This window comes from Thunnus albacares, chromosome 19 (genome assembly GCF_914725855.1).
Source record: "Thunnus albacares chromosome 19, fThuAlb1.1, whole genome shotgun sequence".
In the NCBI taxonomy this organism is placed as follows: Eukaryota; Metazoa; Chordata; class Actinopteri; order Scombriformes; family Scombridae; genus Thunnus; species Thunnus albacares.
In genome coordinates, this window is record NC_058124.1 from 28,133,321 (window position 1) to 28,150,668 (window position 17,348).

Sequence of the window (17,348 nt, forward strand, 5' to 3'; positions counted from 1 at the left end):
ACAAAATGAATAAAATGAAACAGTTCTAAATGTTGAATTGTTAAACTGATTAAAAGCTTTTATCGATCTGAGAGCCCAGAGACAAGAACTCAAAGAAGAACAAACAACAGAAAACACTTTAAATGCAGTAATTAAACAAACAGATACAGATATAAGAGCCTGGGAAAGTTTTAACACTGTGTTCAAGTGAAACTACAGTTTCAATGTAGGAAGTCGAGCACACAACATGCTCAACATTCAGGTGGATTTTGTTGTGTCACACCTACATTGAAAAATGATTTGCAGTTCAGTTTATTTTATCTTTTGGCTCCTAAAGCTGTTATTGTTGGAAGTTATGTTACAGCTCATGATGCTATAGTCACTTCCTGTTAGTTGGCTGTTTCTCATAGAGTTGCAAAATTAGAGGAGATATTTTTGGCGTTCCTGGTTCCGGAGGTAAAAATTCTGTTCATTTTTCTCACGGACAATGTTATACTGAGCACTTCTACTGCTTGGATGGTTAAATTATCAGAAAAAAGATGAACAATTAAAGCTAAAACATCGACTGTGTACATAAATATTTCAAGGTAGAAGTTAACTACGACTCCCAAAGTGCATTTCTGCAAGAAACAGTCAATCACTGAGCTTAAAATCCACTCATGTGCACTGCTAACAGCAGGCAGAAGCCAAAGATTACAGTGTGAAAACTGATTTTACAATCTACAGAGTGAAAGGCTTCTTCTCCATAGCAACAGCAGCTGAGGCTCATGGGTATTGTAGTATTCTTAGCCATCCACCAAAATCACAGACAAAACATGATTTCTTAGAAACTAAGTGTAAATACTGTAAACTGGTGGTCAGAATATAAACCTGTAGGATCATTCATTTATCCAGGAGAGTCCTGAGTTTCTATGTTCAGTAACATCAACGAGATCGTTAAAGAAAATTTTGAAAACCGGAAGAACACTTGTGGAACCAGCGGCCCCTCACACTTCACAGCTATTAGATGGCACTACAGATGTTTCCTTGCTATCGATTTACACATTAAATGTTCACTAGATAAAACATTTCTAACAGTTAATGGTGCAACCTGATTCACTAAAAACTGAAACTAGTTAGTAGTTAGTAGAAGAACTTCACACACAAACTTAGTGATGGATTTTTGATTAGCTGGTGCAGCCGGCTGCTGTACTGTATATAACACGTATCATGTCGGGACGTTTGTGTTGAGCTTTTACTTTGTCTCTCACTTGCTCCTAAAGATCAGAAACAATCTCTTGGTTTGGTGGTGGGTATAGTTGTTTCCTTCCTCCTCGTCCTCCTCATTATCATCACCGTCTACTGTGCTCGGAGGTGTAAAAGACGAGGTAAATGAAGTCTGACCTGGAAATTTACAATCACACTAAATTTTGATGAATACAAGAAAGATGTGCTCGTAAATTAAATGTTCATGGTATTTAACAAAAAAGAAAAGGCATTCTTACAGGATATATGATTGCAACACATTAACATGAATTATGCCTTTTTTTTAACAGTTATACAGTGTTTTTATCACAACATGCAAAATTCATGCTGCACCACAATGAAATGTGACATCATTTTATGGGCTGTTTTCACAGCTAGATGGTATCAAAGTCAGTCTGTTTGTCATCAGAGTTTAAAGCAGGTAATCAGTGATAATTCAGTAATAATTAGGTTATTCAGTAATTTGTTTTCCTTTCTGCAGGGACTAAAGAAAGACACCACATCTACAACGAGATACGAGATGAAGGGTTGAACCGTACAAAGCGTAAGTAGTGAGAAGTGTTCCTTTTTAAAATGACAACTTCCTTTTTCTATTATGATTGAGGCTGATCTAAAATTAAATCCTACGCTGTGCTTACTGTGCCTGCATTCATGCACTGTCGCTATAGTGACACTGAAGTCATTCGCCTGTAACTGCTTGTAGTCTTCAGAGGGGAACTTGTAGCATTATAAGACACAGTTCATACAGTATATATCATTATAAGCTTCCACAGCTTCTTAAAAGTTTCTCAAAGACTCTCCTCACCATCTGACTCAAAAAAATAATTAATCTGCTGCACAATAAACATATTTCTTACCTGTTTCCTGAGGTGCAACTCAGTTTCTTACTGTAATCCAAATAGGAGCCATAACAAGTAGTCATATCTCTGAGGCTGTTTTATGGCACTTAAACCAAAATTAAGATGTTTTATCATCTATGTGAACATTATTTTCCATTATTTTATATCTTCATACACAAAAATGCATTTCTGTTTTACTGTTTTACAAAACAAACAATACGATACTACTGTACCTTAAACATCAAATTTAGTGATCTTCTTTTCATTTCTTTTCTGGCAGGTGTGGAAAGCTCTGGCGGACCATCAGCTGAATACCGCCTGGTGACTTTCTCAGGTGAATGATCAGATATTTTCCCACCACCTTTGACAGCAAACTTTCCAAATTTTGATGTTTTTTGTATGTATCTTGGGACAGTGCACACACTTGTACAGAACTGTCCTGCATTCATCAATGAAGAAAAATGGTGGACTTTAGTATCTCATAACTGTGACTCATCATCTTGTAATTGTGAGATCTTTCTCTTGTAATTACGAAATACTGCTCTCATAACTGAGAGATGTGGCTTATCTAACCTGTGTAGCTACAGGAACTGTTGCAGGTTATTGTGGTAGTTGAATCAGTTAAGAGGCAGCGTACAGAGTTTTAGCCAAAATGCTAACGGCTGTGTTTTGTTGGTGAGCTGAATGAAAATGCAGCGAACAGTTCAAAGAAGGTTTTTTGTAATTATGACGTACTGATCTTGTATGAGATGCTGAGTCGTGTTATGGATGTCATAATTATGACATAACATTTAGATATTTTTTTCCTTTGATGAGTGCAATGACCTTTATTATTTTCTCAGTAGCTAACAGCCGGATCTCCTGCAGTCTGGATGTGCTTGTTGAGTTAGGAATTTTCTGCAGCATGGCTTCAGGGGATGGCCATGTTGGTCTTTCAAGCGATCGTTTGTCACTTTGATCCAGACTGAAATATCTCATAAACTACTGAATGAATCGCCATCAAAGTTGGAACAGACATTCATGTTTTCCAGAGGATGAAGCCTGAGTTTGATGATCTTCTCACTTTTTGTCTAGCGCCACCATCAGGTTATAGTTTTTGGATGGTTTGCCAGACTTCTTGTCTAGCAACATCATGAATGCAAAACTTCAATTTGAAGAGATTTTATGACCACATTCTTGAAAAAACTCCCAACATTCCCATCAGCTTCAGCTGTACATTGTGCTAATTAGCTAATTTTAGCATGCTAACACACCAAATCAGCACGTCAACCTTGTGAGCATGTTAGCATGTTGACGTTAGCTCAAAGTACAGCCTCAGAGAGCTGCTAGCATAGCTGCAGACTCCTAATTTTGTTAAAAAATGCAACAAACTGAGTGCACAAGGGTTCTGCTTTCATCACACCCTTTTCAGAGGATGTGTTCAAAAACACATTGGAAAAATTTGGACATGGAGTGCAAAGGCCTTTACTTGAAAATGCCTTTTCATTGGGTCATCAACTGATTGGTCACTGATGTTGACAGCCCACTCAAAAGTTGGAATAAGGTATTAATACCTGTGGCATAAAAGGTCAGTTAGTTCTTTATAATAAATGTTTGTTGGTAAATGTGTTAATAGGTGGATCAAACCAAAATGAACCCACATATTGCACCATCCCTGATCTTCCACCAATGGGAAACAAGACCGGTAAAGCCTGAACTGTCATCAACATTTACAGTTTTACAGTTGAATCAAAGATTCTAGAGATATATTTCTGGTTACACGTTTCATAGATTAATTATCTTTTCTTTCTTCTTACAGACACATCTCTAACTGATTCACCGTATTCCATGATTACCGACCCTTTGCCTGATGGTAATAAAACAGGTAAATCATTGGTTTTTCATTTTGGGTTGGATGATATTAATGTGTTACCTTGTATATAAGGAAGTTTTTAACAATTAAAGCACCATGAAACACAAGTGTAAAAAGGAATATTGTATGGAATAAATTCTGTCTGTTAATAAAAACCATAGACTGTATAAAAATATGGACGTAGTTACCGTGACATCACCTGTTGGTTCCTGGTTTCTGAAGAGCAGTTTTGAAGCTCAAAGTGAGCCACTAAGGCCATCACCATCTTGGAAGCATGTGATTCTGCCTAACTCCCAGCCAATCAAAAATGGGCAGAGAGGCAGGCCGAATGGCTGAAACAAGCCACCTAGTGGCTGGTGGGCTTGTCACTTAAATGTGCTTCATTATGCATAACTTTACAGCTTAATAAAATTTAAATGGGTGAGTTATAAAAGAAATCACCCCCTGTGCAGTTGTCATGAAAGGGGAAATTAGCTACAGAGACCAAAACCGTTTTTTGTACCAGGCTGTAAACATGTTAATTTCTGCTGTAAAGTTGGTCATTTTAACATGGGGGTCTGTGGGGTTTGACTCGCTTTTGGAGCCTCAATGGCACTTCCACATTGGCTTCATTTTTCAGCCCCAGAGGTTGCCACTTGATAAAAACTCAAAAAAACAATAACAGCAACCCAAAATTCTCCAAAATCTGACATAGAGCTAGAATGTGAGAAATGCAATTTGCATCCAAAATAACAGCCTCAGCAGGCCTGTGCTGACTGTATTTTGGTTTGAGTTTCTAATTTTTGGTTTTGCCTTCTCAGTTTTTCTTTTTTCTGATCTTGGTCTTTACAGTAATTGGACAGATGTATCTGATAGGAAGCAGATGGTAGTAATTTTCCCTGTCATGAATTCTGTTGCCTGTTTGTAATTCTTCATCTCAATACACAGGTACACCGCAGCTGAATGACCCGACATATTCCTTACTGAAGAAACCCAAAGTGCTTGAGAACAATAACCAATACCTGTATAGTACATAAACATTTAGCTTCTGTCAGGTAAAAATGTACTTCTGAAAGATTTGTTTGTTGCAAAATATGGAAAGAAAAAATGCTTATTCCTCAGTTTTGGAGATGAAGATTAAGACTGTTTCAATTGGAATTTGGTACATGTATTATATTCTATTTTATTGTATTCCTGCAATCCCTTTGAATGAAAGCCTTTGAATATTTATTTTTAATAGATGTTTTGTTGTAAAAAGAAAAAAAAAGTTAAAAAAAGCACCAGAAAACAAAATGCTTTTGTGTCCTTTGTTGCTTTGTTTGAGTTGAACTGTTTTTCATGTTGATTTATGAATAAACACTTGTACAGTATGACAGAGTTCTATGCTGTTTTGATTTTTGCTAGTTCACAGCACTTCTTTTCCTTTTTTCACATCATTCAGGAACTGATACTGAAAGTGGAACGCTATTTTTTTTTACAGTTATGATGCTTTTGATATCAACATTTACTATTTCTTTATTCATAATTTGTTTTTGACAACTGAAACCTAGCCCCAGTCTGTGCCTCTCATGTGTTACATTTCATTCGAGTCACAGAGACAAGCGCAGCCTTTTGTGAAGCATAAATACAAGGCAAACTTCCAAAAATCCAGTGTTTTTTTTATGTTTGGAGAACAAAAAGGAGATTTAAAGACAGACTTGTCATAGAAATGCAGCAGGAAAGCTTTCAGTGGGCTTTATTTCTGACACCACATCTTGTTTTTTGTTTGAATATAGATGTATTTCAGTGTGGTTATGATTTGGCAGATTGCTGTCTGTATGAATAAATGTTAGTGTTTGAACATAAACTAAAGAGTTTGGAAGTGAGGATGTAAACATGTAAAATGTGCCGCAGATCCAGGGAACATTAGCATTCTTTCACCATAAAAAGACACTGAGAGGTGTTGAGAAGGAGGTTTTAAGTATACGTTTCCTGTTATCAGCCCACACAGCAATGTGTCAAACATTATTATGAATATTGAATCATTTTAGTCTGTGTCAGGATGAGGGTCAACATCTATGCCTGCCTGTTAGCCTTTGTTCTGGGCTGTAATGTCACTGTAGGTAAGGAGTTTTTAAATTAATCTATTAGTATATGCAATTCTTCGTTTTAATTTGCAGTTTTATTATATAAGTAAAGCTGCAAGCAGCAATGAACGGGCCCTCGTGCCTCCGTGCACGTCAGGCTGCAGTGCAATCGAAGGGCTTCTGTCACGGTTATGTAGATGTTGTCAGACACTGGCTGTTTTCAGACAGTGCAAGAAGGAGGTAAACATCACTTCCTTCGTTCACTATTTTTCCTGCTGCTGGGGCTGCTTCGCTGAAATTTCATAGGGGGCGCTATTCATCCAGTTTGCGTCACTGATGGAATATTGTCATGTAGACGTGTTCAGGCCAGGAGACTTACCAAACATGTAAAGTTTGGTGCAGACTGGAGCATTTACAATAAAGCTATAGCAACTTCCTCTGTCATGGCGAAACATCAAATCTCAACGGTGTGAGGATGAGAATTTTCTGTGTCTTACTCACACAAGTGTCATCAAAATGATGCAAATTTTGGGCCCATTCACTTGAATTTCAATGTGTGAACTGAAAACTCTTGATGAGTTTGTGTGTAAAACAAATTAATTTCCTAATTTTCGTCAAGTCTATTTTTAGAAAAGTAAAGACTTTTAACCCTCATGACCTGGTCAACCCTAACCCTACATGACTTATGACAGTGTGGTGAAACAAAGTTTTAAAAACTTTGTAATAACTCGAACGGTTTGGATTTTATAAGCCTCAAAAGTTGCAGTGCCACATCACCCTTACAATGTAAAGCAATGGGGAGGCATGACCTTTGTGTCAAAAGAGGCTTCTGATGTCTAAACTATAAGTCTGACCACTTTAAAACTTGTATCAATGGATCTGCAATGAAATTTCCTACAGAAAAATATGATTTTTAATATAAGATATGGCCAAAGTAATGGGATTTATGAGGAGATTTCACAAGAAGAGTACTTTAACATTCTCCTCTCCAACTGAGAGGGAGAGAGAGAGTGGAGGCTGGTCCATAGAGGCAGAGGAGGTTGATCCTCCTCTATTTTTTGAGAGGCAAGAGGGAGATCAAAATATAAAAAAGAATATTTGGTTGAAATAAACCATTACCAAATCTCAGTATTATTTACAGCATATTTTTTCTCTCTTCTTTGGAAAAGACATGTAAATTGATGCTGCAAGGGAGGACGGCCTCCCTAACCAATCAACAACCAGAATGCAATATTGACATCAAGTTGGTCCGATGATAGTTTCCAGAATTCATCTTCAATTCTCTCCACTGTACAGCAGAGTAGCATCAGTAGATAGCTCCTTGCGTTAGCCAATGCAACAGCTGGCTTGTTGTAGCAGCCTGAAGGACTCTTTATACATCCATGGAAGGACTGTTAAGGACTGTTATTAAGCTAATGGGAGAAAAGATCTGGACTGTGAAGTGCAGCAGTAGCAGGACACTGCTAGGGAGCGGCTGGAGAGAGAAGCAACCGGAGATACAACCAAGAGAGTTAGCTTGTTTGTCATTGTTGCTAATGATATCAGACTGGTTAAGCAGCAGCCATAAAGTTCTGTTAACTAACAAACAAGATGACCAACAGCCACAAATGGATGTTATGACATGAATACTTCATCTCCATGATAGAGAGAAGAAGACATCAGATAACATGAGTCAGATACAGCTTCTCTCTCTCTCTGTCTCTTTGGTCGCTAATTTTATCTCTGATGGTTAAATGTCTTTCTGTGTGGCTGTTGTGTGAATTTATCTCCTTAACAAGAATGCAGCAGAGATACATATATATATAATGTTTTGTGGGTAGTTTGCTTGTTGAAGTTACAGTGAGCTGTCTGGACTCACTCGTTCATGTGGAATTGATCCCATTTTTAATTGAGTGGTTGTTCAGTCACCTGTTGATGTTGTATGATTAGTGTGCAGGAGGTCTGGCTGCTTGCCTCTGACAGTTTCTTTCTTTAGTCTGTTTTTAAGCTGAGCCGTATATTGAGTAATAAGCTTAAAGTAACTAGAATAACAAGTGTTAACTAGTAGTGTAACTGATTGTAGTTGATCCGTGATTCGTACGGATCGCCCCCCACAGTTCGGCACGTATATATGAACCTCCACCCCCACCCCTCCGATTTCATCAGGTGGGGGACAATGATCTAGTTTGATGCGGTTTGCTGTAAGATTCCATGTTGGTTTTCTTCCTGTCCTCCCCAATTTTTTTTGAGTCACCATCCGCCACTGGTGTGGGAGTTGAATGCAGCTCATTTTTGTAGGATACAGCAGAAAGGCCTATATACATACAGTACATTATATACAAACTTTGTATGAAGTTTGGTGTTATTATCATTTATTTTACAATAATTATAGGTCTTATATGTATAATTCAGTAGTGGGAATGACCTATGAGGGGAAGGGAAAAAATGGAGTGAGGGTGACAGTTTAGTGATTAAGTGCTGTAGAAAAATACCATGAAAACTAAAATTTGTAGCTCTGTACTGCAGTTTTTCCTTTATTAGGGCCTGAGCACCTAGCGGTTCGCTCACACTCTCCATTCAAATATATGAGTATTTTTCTGTGTCCAGCTGCAGTTACTTATTGTCTCTACACACCTGACAGTACACATTTCAATCAAACTTTAACCAGGTCATGTGGGTCAAAAGTCTTTACTTTTCTAGAGTTTTCAATATACTAATTGGAATTCAAGTGAATGGGCCCAAAACTTGCAAAATATTGATGACACAGGTGTGAACAAGACAGACATGTCTCACCTTTCAGAAAATTCTCACACTGTTGAGATTTTATGTTTCGCCATGACAGAGGAAGTTTCTATAACTTTATTGTAAATGCTCCAGTCTGCACCAAACTTCTCCTGCCCTGAATACGTTTACATGACAATATTCCATCAGTGATGTAAACTAGCTGAATAGTGCCCCCTATGAAATTGCAGCAAAGCAGCCCCAGCAGCAGGCAAAATAGTGGACAAAGGAAGTGATGTTTATCTCTTTCTTGCACTGTCTGAAAACAGCCCGGGTCTGAAGACATCTACATGCCCGTCATAGAAGCCCTTTGATTGCACCGCAGCCTGACATGCACGGAGGTGCAAGGGCCCGTTCAACGCTGCTTTCAGCTTTAATTGTTGTTTGTATTTCCTTTGCATGAGGTCAAACTTCACACATACTCTCCAACCAACTCTGCACTACACACCAATGACTATGATTTCCACATCCTTCCCTATTTCTATTTTTTTGCACCAATTATTAATAAACTTATGTAGAAGTCATTCCTGCTTCATGTTCTATGTGTGATTTTCCTTTTAACTCTGTTGTACCACCTTGTTTCCTGGATCAGAGTTAAGTGTTTTGCTGCCGCTGACAGCAGGTGCAAAGCAATGATTGTTGAAAATAAGGATATTGGATAATTTGATTGACCTCTCTGTCTCCCACACAGTGGATGAGACAGTCCCAAATGAGGCAACATCTGCATGATGATATTTAACCAAGCAAATATATTTTTTGTCTGGTCTTGATTTGAGGTCGGGTTTGTTATTGTCCAGTTCTGGAAATTCAAAAACAAAAGCAATTTGTCTTGAGTCCATCTTTCAGTTCAAGCAGTGGTCAACAGCATCTACAAAGGTTAGTTCAACTGGGGTCAAAGTTCAGCACATTTGATCTTTTGGTGCACCTGTGCAGAGCCGTCGTATCAAACCACAAACACAATGATGAAGACGCACACAAAAGCAGTTTTTCTGTGATATTGTGAAAACACCATCAGTGTGTCTGTATTAAGCATTAGTGACCTGACCACCTGCATCAGTGTCACTGCTTCTCTGTTATGACACCAGATCAGATTAAAGTTCTGGAGATTAGAAAAAATGTCTGCTGAACAAGCAGCTTTTGTGCTTAATCACATGTAACTTAAAGATGAGCGTATTCTTGCTTTGTTTGTGTTTTTAATGTTTGGGTGAAGCACCTGGACATTGGTTCTTGTATCTACTATCCAATAGTGTTGAATTCTTGTTCCACTTTCTACTTGATGACAAATGTTCACCCGTCCTTTAAAAGCAATTTGTAACATAAATATGCCTTAAAGCCACAAACCTTCAGCTCTCTGTTCTGCTGCCTTCTTGCATTCACTGTATTGTGGACTTAAAATACCTTCAATAAAAGTGGAAGTACCGTATTTTCTCTAATTCAATTAAAAGCCAGTGGGTGTGTGTTTATTTGTGCTCTAGAAAGTAACCGCTGTGAAACAATTAGATATTTTTTTTTATTGATCTGATTCACTGGTTTCTTACCAGCTCCATCTCTTCATTCACTCTCTAGCTCCCTCTTCCTCTTTTTATCTCGTCTTTTTTTAAAATGAGTTGGGAAACCGACAGCAAAGCCTAACTTTACTTTTAACGTTATCAAATGAAAAGAAATGTCCGCCCTCCTCCTCTTGGTGCCTGTTATAATGTGACTGTGGTTTGTAATAATGTACAAGTGCCACAAGATGGCAGTAGCTATAATTGAAGTACCATATAGGACCTGTGCAAGTGTCAGTGACTACATTTTCCATAACACCAATGCTACAATACCATGGATGTATAAAGAGAACTCTGTATACATACATGTACAACACTGTAGAGAGGGAACATGGCACCCACCAGATGGAAGTTTGACATCAAATTCAAAGAGAGAGTTTTGCAATATGTGGAGGAAAATTAAGGAGCGAAAGCTGCTGACATTTTTACACTGAGCTGATAAGAATCAGATACTGGAAAAGACAGAAGCGTGAGCTGCTGTTAGCTGACAAGAGGAGAGCACGGCTAGCTGGAGGTGGGAAGAAGAAAGTTAGCTTGGAGCTAACGTTAGAGAGACAGCTGATTGATATTTGATATTTGACTGTGCTGTTAACTGGCTATTAATGTTTATATCCAGCATAACGTTACCTCAGATTTGTTTAGTTTTTAACTGACACTGGCCATATTTCCCTTCCTGTACTTGACTGGTCATACTTCACACAAGTTATATTGAAATGTTTGTATAATATTTCACAATAAAAGTTGGGAAATGAAGGCTTTTAATTTTATTAATAGCATAATGCAGTAACAAAAATTTAACAGAGCAAACAGAAGCATATCAGAAAACAGGGAGGCTTCGTACTACAATATGAGCAAATATATTTATCAAACAGAGGGAATTAGGAATAAAGGCCTCTCTCTAATATAAGCCTGCTTCCAATAAAGGCCTGGTACCCTCTGCAGTTAAATAAAGGCCACTATTAGAGAAAATACGGTAAGTGTGAACATCATCTGTTTTACTGCTTTGATCTGACACTTTTAGCGTCTTTCAGCTATTTTATAAGAATGACAAACCTGTTTCCAGCCAACACTACACAGTTGAATGTCTTTCCCACGGTTCAGCATCATGAGAGTGTGACCTTAGTGTCTGTGTGAGGTTAGACCTCAAAGCCTTAATATAGTCTCGAACTATGTTCACCCAAAATGTGGTGGTTTGGTTTCTTCTTTCTTTGGCAGCTCTCGTTCAGTTTTTTTTCTTTGGTTGTTGAATTTCTTTTTAAAAATGTGATCTATTTTTGTTTTTTTTAACTCAACATCAGTCACTGTTTCTAACTGCATTTCCCACAGATCACCTGTCTGTCGATGATTTTAAGTTGATTAGTTTGAGTTTCTTTGACCTGCTCGTTAGTCTTTCAATGGTGATGAGATAAAGAGCCAGATATTGTTCTCAGGAGTTCAAGGAGAAATAACCAAAGCTAAAAGAGAGTAAATATTGGACATAGATTCATCAGATCAATTTTATATTTGCTGTTATTTAGTCGTACATGAAGGTAATTTATGAGACAGTGTTGGAACACACTGTATGTGCCTTTGTGTACAAATCAAATCATCACTTTTCTAAAATTAAAAAGAAGGAATCTGCAAACAAGTGAATCAAAAAATGTTTTAAAAGATCTGTGAATCTAATTTGTTAGTTAGTTCATCTTTATCTGTTCAGGAAATCACATTGAGACCAAAATCTCTTCAGCAAGAGACCTGAGAACAAATTACATACATACAAGATCACAAGAAGACAGTTCATTCACACAAAACAACCACACACACACACACACACACACACACACACACACACACACACACACACATTAAAACAAAAAACTAAAAAATATCAGCGAGTAAAACTTTAAAGTCTCTCAGTCTCAGTTTAAAAACAATAATAACTAATATGTAATAAAGTCATTTGAGTTACTTTCATGTCCTGGAACTGTCCGTGTGAAACATGATCACACTGTTCACACTAGAGTTTCCTCATCAGTGTTCATTAACCACAGAAAGAGAAAGAAAGAAAAAGAAAGATATTTCAGAGGTGAGGGTGCAGCCTTTAAAGTCAGATGAACACACGTATACACTGAGTTCCTGTTCTTCTCTCAGATAGAAACTGTCTCTGTTCATTGTGGTTCAGTCTGTTGGAGGATGAGGATGAACATCTGCAGCTGCCTGTTAGCTTTAGTTCTGGGCTGTAATGTGACAGCAGGTAAGAACTTTACTCTTTTTCATCAGCTTTAATAATAATGTTCATGTTTGTTCATGTCATAGAGTGAGTGATGAATGTGGTGCAACTCTTTATTTTTACTGGTGTTTTCAGGCTAAAAGAGTGCAGCATGATACATCTTATAGGAAGTATTGATAATTAATTAATTAATTAAGCTATTGTTAATTCTTCCTTGTCTTCGGGATGTTTCCCTTCCTATTTTAAGCTGCTACTATCCAGCCCATATTAAAGAAATCTAACTTAGTTCCTGCTTTGCCAGAGAACTAGAGGCCTGTATCTACACTCCCAGGCTCCTCGACTGTCTTAACGCTATTAGAGACTGGACGGCAGAAAAGTTGTTACAGCTCAGTGCTGATGAGACGGAGGTTCTGGTTGTTGTTCCAGTAAAGGTTGCCTCTGTCACATTTAGGATCCCGTTTAAGATTCTCATTCTTACTTACAGAGCTTTGCACAGTCAGGCTTGCTGTCTGTCTCACACAAACGCCTTAAGACTCGAGGTGATCGAGTTTTTGAAGTCGTAGCATCTAAACTATGTAACGCTCTGCCTGCTCCCTCACAGTCTGCTGACTCTGTGGATTCATTTAAAAAGCAGCTAAAGACAAACTCGTTTAGACAGGCAGGGTAACCTGTAAGCACCAGGTCAGCATTTTATGGTTTTATTGTGTTTTTTAGTTTTGCACTATTTAATCACGTGACTTGGGTGGTCACTTCATCTGCTATGAATCTTTCTTTTTTGTATATTGTATTACGCGCTTGTAAAGCACTTGCTGTACAAATACATTTACTTACTTTTACTTTTTACATATAAAGTATGTTGTCCATTGTTTCCAGTATTTTACATATTGTTCATATCGTAGTCTGAAGGTAAAGGTCAGTTTCTCCATACAGTGAATTTAGCTGATGTATAAAGTATTTTATAGAGATTTTAGTGATTTGTTGAAACACGTTCAGGTTCATTGTCATATTCATGTATTTGAATAAATCAAGTTCAAAGTTGTTTATTGGTCACGTACACAAAACAAACAATACAATGTGCAGTGAAATGCAGTTTAGGCCCTCCTAGATTAGCTTATACCAGCTAAGATTAAAGATAGAAATAGTAATAAAGATGAAAAGGAAATCAAAAATAAAATAAAAAAATTATATCATATATATACAATTTATATATATATATATATATATATATATATTATATTATATATAACATACACTATGACCATATAAATAAACATATTATGAACAAACATTAATACTGATAGTAAAAAGAGATGAACAGTGATATGAAGGTGCAAACATAGTCTAACCTACATATATTTATATGATCTAAAAATGATCTAAAATATCTACAGACTCACACAGTGACAAGAGACGGTGGTGCACAAATGTGCACGCACATAAAACCACATGTTAGGTTGCAGTGCATTGTGACCGCTGCCCCCCCACTACCACACACATTAGCTGATGGTGTGAATGGTGTAAAGTCAGAAGTTAAAAGTGAAGTGCAGTAATGCTTTAAGGTCTTCATGTTTTTCATGATTAGCAGTTTGCACTCGACAGTTAAATGTGATTCTGACTCTGATGGAAAACAACTTTTCACTTCTTTGCAATATTAGAAATGTTGACATTCTGAAAATGGATGTTTAGTTCTTGTAAACTGTGTTTCTTTTGCAGAAATAATCCATCAAATAGTCAAAGAGGAGCAACAAGTCTCTCTGCGTTGTTCTCACTCTGTGGAGGGTAAAGTGACGTGGAGCAAAAAGATTAATGGAAAAACAGTTGACATATTTATACTTGATGGTGACAGAGAGCAAAGATTCAATGACCCCCACAGACGATACGGTTCAACCATAGATAAGTCACTGCACATCTCTAGAGTTGCTGTCTCAGACTCTGGAAAATACTTGTGTAATAATGAAGCAGCTGTGGAACTGACGGTGATCCCATCAGGTAACATCAAACTCTGTCAAAGTTGTTCTGCTTCCTGTTTCTTCCTGTTTCAAAGTCTCGTCTCTGTGCTTCACTTTTCATCTTCTAAACTGTGATTAAATACATACATTGACATATTAATGAAATGATGCATTTCAAAGGTAAATGTGCTTTTAACTTCAATAACAAATATATTGTAAGAAATAACATCATCATTACTTATTACTTTCATAACTCAAAACCAGGTTTTAATTTCACACTGACTGTTAAGAATAGAGGCCGAATTAATTTATAACATTAACTTCTTGTTACTGTAGTTACTTAAATATTTCGGTGTATTTTTATACGTTCGTCATTTTATTGTATTTTTTATGTGATGTGCTTTACTTTGTTTGTCGTAAATTAATAAACAGCTTTTTATGGTCAGTGAAGAAAAATATCTTTTTAAAGTTCTCTAATACGTCATTTCTATTGTTCTTTTCCTTTTAAAGGAACAGGTCGTCTTGTTCATGTAGAGTCACACAGGAAACAAACACCTGAATTAAGTCCTTTTCTCTAAAACCTCATTTAGGAACTTATAACCAACAGTCAGGAGCCCAAATGAACATTAAAGCTGTTTTTCTTGCTGTAATCATTCCTCCTGTTCGTACTGACCATTAGAAGATCCCTTCATAATGACCTTACAATGGAAGTGATGGAGGACAAAATCCACAAACGCCTTAAGACTCGAGGTGATCGAGTTTTTGAAGTCGTAGCATCTAAACTATGTAACGCTCTGCCTGCTCCCTCACAGTCTACTGACTCTGTGGATTCATTTAAAAAGCAGCTAAAGACAAACTCGTTTAGACAGGCAGGGTAACCTGTAAGCACCAGGTCAGCATTTTATGGTTTTATTGTGTTTTTTAGTTTTGCACTATTTAATCACGTGACTTGGGTGGTCACTTCATCTGCTATGAATCTTTCTTTTTTGTATATTGTATTACGCGCTTGTAAAGCACTTGCTGTACAAATACATTTACTTACTTTTACTTTTTACATATAAAGTATGTTGTCCATTGTTTCCAGTATTTTACATATTGTTCATATCGTAGTCTGAAGGTAAAGGTCAGTTTCTCCATACAGTGAATTTAGCTGATGTATAAAGTATTTTATAGAGATTTTAGTGATTTGTTGAAACACGTTCAGGTTCATTGTCATATTCATGTATTTGAATAAATCAAGTTCAAAGTTGTTTATTGGTCACGTACACAAAACAAACAATACAATGTGCAGTGAAATGCAGTTTAGGCCCTCCTAGATTAGCTTATAGCTGCTAAGATTAAAGATAGAAATAGAAATAAAGATGAAAAGGAAATCAAAAATAAAAATATTATATCATATATATACAATTTATATATATATATTATATTATATATAACATACACTACGACCATATAAATAAACATATTATAAACAAACATTAATATTGATAATAAAAAGAGATGAACAGTAATATGAAGGTGCAAACATAGTCTAACCTACATATATTTATATGATCTAAAAATGATCTAAAATATCTACAGACTCACACAGTGACAAGAGACGGTGGTGCACAAATGTGCACGCACACAAAACCACATGTAAGGTTGCAGTGCATTGTGACCGCTGCCCCCCCACCACCACACACACATTAGCTGATGGTGTGAATGGTGTAAAGTCAGAAGTTAAAAGTGAAGTGCAGTAATGCTTTAAGGTCTTCATGTTTTTCATGATTAGCAGTTTGCACTCGACAGTTAAATGTGATTCTGACTCTGATGGAAAACAACTTTTCACTTCTTTGCAATATTAGAAATGTTGACATTCTGAAAATGGATGTTTAGTTCTTGTAAACTGTGTTTCTTTTGCAGAAATAATCCATCAAATAGTCGAAGAGGAGCAACAAGTCTCTCTGCGTTGTTCTCACTCTGTGGAGGGTAAAGTGACGTGGAGCAAAAAGATTAATGGAAACACAGTTGACATATTTATAGCTGATGGTGACAGAGAGCAAAGATTCAATGACCCCCACAAACGATACGGTGCAACAGCAGATAAGTCCCTGTTCATCTCTAGAGTTGCTGTCTCAGACTCTGGAAAATACTTGTGTAATAATGAAGCAGCTGTGGAACTGACGGTGATCCCATCAGGTAACATCAAACTCTGTCAAAGTTGTTCTGCTTCCTGTTTCTTCCTGTTTCAAAGTCTCGTCTCTGTGCTTCACTTTTCATTTTCTAAACTGTGATTAAATACATACATTGACATATTAATGAAATGATGCATTTCAAAGGTAAATGTGCTTTTAACTTCAATAACAAATATATTGTAAGAAATAACATCATCATTACTTATTACTTTCATAACTCAAAACCAGGTTTTAATTTCACACTGACTGTTAAGAATAGAGGCCGAATTAATTTATAACATTAACTTCTTGTTACTGTAGTTACTTAAATATTTCGGTGTATTTTTATACGTTTGTCATTTTATTTTATTTTTTTATATGATGTGCTTTATCATGAATACATGTGTTTATGATGGCATGTTATAAAACATGAATCTTGGTTTTTACTAACTTAATGTTTGTTGCTCACAGGAACAATAATAGTCAGTATTGCAGAGAAGTCCAACGTCACTCTGACATGTCCTGATGTTGGAGGGTCACATGTTCCAACATGGACCAGAGAGATTGATGGAAAACGACAACAAATCAGGCCTCATGTTTCAGCTGTTGACAAGTATCTGAATATACCAGACGTGCAGCCTGGTGACTCTGGACTGTACTACTGTGATGGAAAACCAGCTGCAAATCTAATTGTGATCAAAGGTGATCAGTCTGAGAGAGGTGAGACACAAGAAGTCAAAGACACACACAAAAATATGAAGGCAGGT

The 17,348-nt window shown here is 36.9% G+C and overlaps 2 protein-coding genes, 1 long non-coding RNA gene and 3 gene segments (V, D, J or C); 2 read left to right on the plus strand and 4 right to left on the minus strand.

Annotated features, from left to right (window-relative positions):
* The window catches only part of LOC122970078, a 916,362-nt gene that overhangs the window by 291,175 nt on the left and 607,839 nt on the right, over positions 1-17,348 (minus strand).
* The window catches only part of LOC122970080, an 891,879-nt gene that overhangs the window by 251,104 nt on the left and 623,427 nt on the right, over positions 1-17,348 (minus strand).
* The window catches only part of LOC122970079, an 808,187-nt gene that overhangs the window by 180,879 nt on the left and 609,960 nt on the right, over positions 1-17,348 (minus strand).
* The window catches only part of LOC122970054, a 151,022-nt gene that overhangs the window by 63,156 nt on the left and 70,518 nt on the right, over positions 1-17,348 (plus strand). The window contains exons 1-2 of one of the 2 annotated variants that reach the window (XR_006399130.1): positions 12,110-12,500; positions 12,961-13,514. The exons of the other annotated variant lie outside the window; for it this stretch is intronic. The gene's annotated coding sequence lies outside the window, so the exon portion shown is untranslated. Of the gene's footprint in view, positions 1-12,109; positions 12,501-12,960; positions 13,515-17,348 lie in introns of those variants that run through there. 2 annotated transcript variants of the gene reach the window in all.
* The window catches only part of LOC122970052, an 82,707-nt gene that overhangs the window by 29,964 nt on the left and 35,395 nt on the right, over positions 1-17,348 (minus strand). The gene's annotated exons all lie outside the window — the stretch shown is intronic.
* On the plus strand, positions 958-4,922 carry LOC122970147. The gene is made up of 6 exons (XR_006399154.1): positions 958-1,346; positions 1,706-1,768; positions 2,344-2,397; positions 3,679-3,747; positions 3,862-3,927; positions 4,843-4,922. It is a non-coding gene; the product is annotated as an uncharacterized LOC122970147 (long non-coding RNA).